General features: G+C 33.5%; 1 pseudogene; it reads right to left on the minus strand.

Moving 5' to 3' along the window:
• Positions 1-2,850: 2,850 nt before the first annotated feature.
• LOC111737293 lies at positions 2,851-2,966 on the minus strand (annotated as a pseudogene).
• Positions 2,967-3,634: the final 668 nt, after the last annotated feature.

The raw sequence follows: 3,634 nt of genomic DNA on the forward strand, positions 1-3,634 counted from the left end.
CTCTCAGAAAACTAGGAATAGTAAGGACCTCCCTCAACTTGGTAAAGAACATTTATAAAAAACATATGGCTAACATCAATTCTTAACTGTGAGAAACTAGAAGTTTCCCCCTTCTAAGATCAAGCACAAGGAAAGGATGTCCCCTCTCACCACTCCCTTCCAGCATTGTGCTGGGAGTTCCAGCTAATGCAATAAGACAAGCAAAGAAAATAAAAAATACAGAGATTGGAAAGGAAGAAATAAAACTGTCTTTGTAGATGGCATGATCATCTATAGACAAGATCTGAAAGAACTGACAGAAAAATAAACTAATAAGTGATTATAGCAAGTTTGCAGGATACAAGGTTAATATGCAAAAGTCAACTGCTTTCCTATATACTAATAATGAACAAGTGGAATTTGAAATGCAAAGCACAATGACATTTATATTAGTACCCAAAATAATAAAATATGTATAAATCTAACAAAATATATACAAGATCTATATGAGAAAAATTACAAAACTCTGATGAACAAAATCAAAGAACTATATAAATTCCATGTGCATGGATAGGAAGACTCAATATTGTCAAGATGTCAGTTCTACCCAACTTGATCTATAGATTTGCTGCAACTCCAATCAAAATCTCAGCAAATTATTTTGTGGGTATTGACAGACTGATTCTAAAATTTGTAGGGAGAAGCAAAAGACCCAGAATAGCCAACACGATACTGAAAGAGAAGAACAAAGTTGGAAGACTGACATTACCTGACTTCAACATTTACTAGAAAGCTATAGTATCAAGACGGTATGGTATTTGTGAAAGAATAGACAAATAGATCAATGGAACAGAATACAAAGCCCAGAAATAAACTCACAAGAATATAGTCAACTGGTCTATGACAAAGGAGCAAAAGCAATACAATGGAGAAAAGATAGTCTTTTCAACAAATAATGCTGGAACAACTGGACATCTACATGCAAAAAAATAAATCTGGACACAGACTTTGCACCCTTCACAAAAATTAACTCTAAATGAATCATAGGCCTAAATGTAAAATGCAAAATTATAAAACTCCTAGAAGATAGCATTGGAGAAAACCTACCTGGCTTGGGTATAGTGATGACATTTTAGATATAACACCAAAGGCACAGTCCATAAAAGAAATAATTGATAAGCTGAACTTCATTAAAATTAAAAACTTCTGCTGCGTGAAAGACAATATCAAGAGAATGAGAAGACAAGTCACAGACTGGAAGAAAATATTTGCAAATGATACATCTGATAAAAGATTATTGTCGAAATATACAGAGAACTCCTAAAAATAAACAATAAGAAAACAACTTGATTAAAAAATGGGCCGAAGGCATTAACAGACATCTCATTCAAGAAGATATATAGACAGCAAATAAACACATGAAAAGATGCTCCGCACCATACATCATCAGTGAAATGCAAATTAAAACTATATAAACCACTACATATGTACACAACACTACACATCTGCCAGAATGGCCAAAATATGGAACACTGACAACACCAAATGCTGGCGAGGATGTGCAGCAATAGGTTACGGATGAGAACACATAATGGTACACCACTTTGGAAGACAGTTTGACAGTTTCTTACAAAAGTAAACATACTCTTACCATATGATTCAGCAATCATATTTCTTGGTATTTACCCAAAGGAGTTTAAAAGTTATGTCCACACAAAATCCTGCACATGATTTTTATAGCAGCTTTGCTCATTATTACCAAAATGTGGAGGCAACGAAGATATCTTCAGTATGTAAAAGGATAAATAAATTGCAGTACATCCAAGTGATGGAATATTATTCAGCACTGAAAAGAAATGAGCTATCAAGCCATGAAAAGAAATGGAGGGCTCTTAAGTGCATATTACTAAGTGAAAGAAGCCAGTCCAAAAGGGCTACATGTTTGCAATTATATGACATTCTGGAAAAGGGAAAACTATGGAGACAGTAAGAAAGATCAGTGGTTTCCAGGGGTTGGAGTGGGGAAGGAATGAATAGGTAGAACACAGAGGATTTTTAAGGCAGTGAAAACTCTGTAAGATACTACATAATAATGGATACATGTCATTATACATTTTTCCAAATGCATACAATGTACAACATCAAGAGTGAACTGTAATGTAAACTATGGACTTTGGGTGATTACGATGTGTCAATGTAGGTTCATCGATTGTAACACATATATCACTCTGGTGGGGGATGTTGATAGCAGGGGAGGCTATGTATGTGTGGGGGCAGGAGACATGGGAAATCTATGTATCATCCTCTCAATTTTGCTGTAAACCTAAAACTGCTTTTAAAAAGTCATTAAAAAAAAATACAAAAGAGAGACCACAGACTTCTGGTTAGCAATAGTGAAAGCCGGAAGACAAATGATACCTTTAAAATGCTGCTCTTGATCTAGAATTATATATCTAGAAAAACTATCTTTCAAGTATAAAGGCAAAATACAGATATTTTGTTTTTTTTCCCAGACAAAAGAAATGTCAGGAAATTTGTCACCAGCAAATATTTAATATAAGCTATATTAAAAGTTCTTCAGGTTCAAGGAAAATGCTACCAGATGGCAACTTGGATTCACAGAAAGTAATGAAGAGCCCTGAAAATGGTAAATATTATTGACATTTTTCTTTCAAAATTTAACAAATATTTTAAAAATTATTTAAAACATAATTAACTTAAAAAATCTCCAACTGTGACTGGAAATATCTATTTCTCTTAATTCTTTTAATTTTTCTTTTTTTTTTTTTGCAGCTTTGTTTTGAGACGTGTGTGTGTGTGTGTGTGTGTGTGTGTGTGTGTGTGTGAGTGTGTATTATTCATTATTATTTATGCCTACAGCACCTGGTTTTCCTAGGTGGTCTCCCATCCAAGTACTAACCAGGTCTGACCCTGCTTAGCTTCTGAGATCAGACATCGGGCTTGTTCAGGGTGGCATGGCCATAGACCATGGACCGTGGCTCCACGGGGGCATGAACCCAGGACCTTCTACATGTAAGGCAGACATGCTAACTGCTACACTATGGAACCACATCTGAGATATGTGTATATTTATGATTCTCATGTCCTAATGAGATAATTATTTTATCATTATTAAATGACCCTATTGATATTTTTTCTTTTGAAGTCTACTTTAGTAGACATTAATATTGCACCATAACATTCTTGTGTTACTCTTTGCATAGTGTATATTTTTTTCATACCTTTGCTTTCAACTAATGTCTTTTATTAAACTATTTTTTTCTGTAGATGGCATATATGTAGATAGCCTTACTTTAAAAAAAAAATCCATTCTGACAATATTTGCTTTTAATTGGAATTTTTAGTGCCATTATTGATATGATTGGATTTAAGCTACCATTTTATATTTACTTCTTTTTATCATCGCCTTTTTTTTGTGCTCCTCTGTGTTCAGTGCTCTTTTGAACTAATTAAAATTTTAGAAGAATTTAAATTTATCTGTTAGATTTTTAGCTTTTCATTTTCAACAGTTTCTCTAGAGATTACATGATACATCTTTAACCTTTTAGCCTAGAGTTGTTATTGTACTAGTTCTCATAAAATATAGAGAATCTTTAGCAGTAGAAATGCAAATATACTTCCTTCATTTTTTTAC

This window comes from Pteropus vampyrus, unplaced genomic scaffold (assembly GCF_000151845.1).
Source record: "Pteropus vampyrus isolate Shadow unplaced genomic scaffold, Pvam_2.0 Scaffold25, whole genome shotgun sequence".
NCBI classification, from domain to species: Eukaryota; Metazoa; Chordata; class Mammalia; order Chiroptera; family Pteropodidae; genus Pteropus; species Pteropus vampyrus.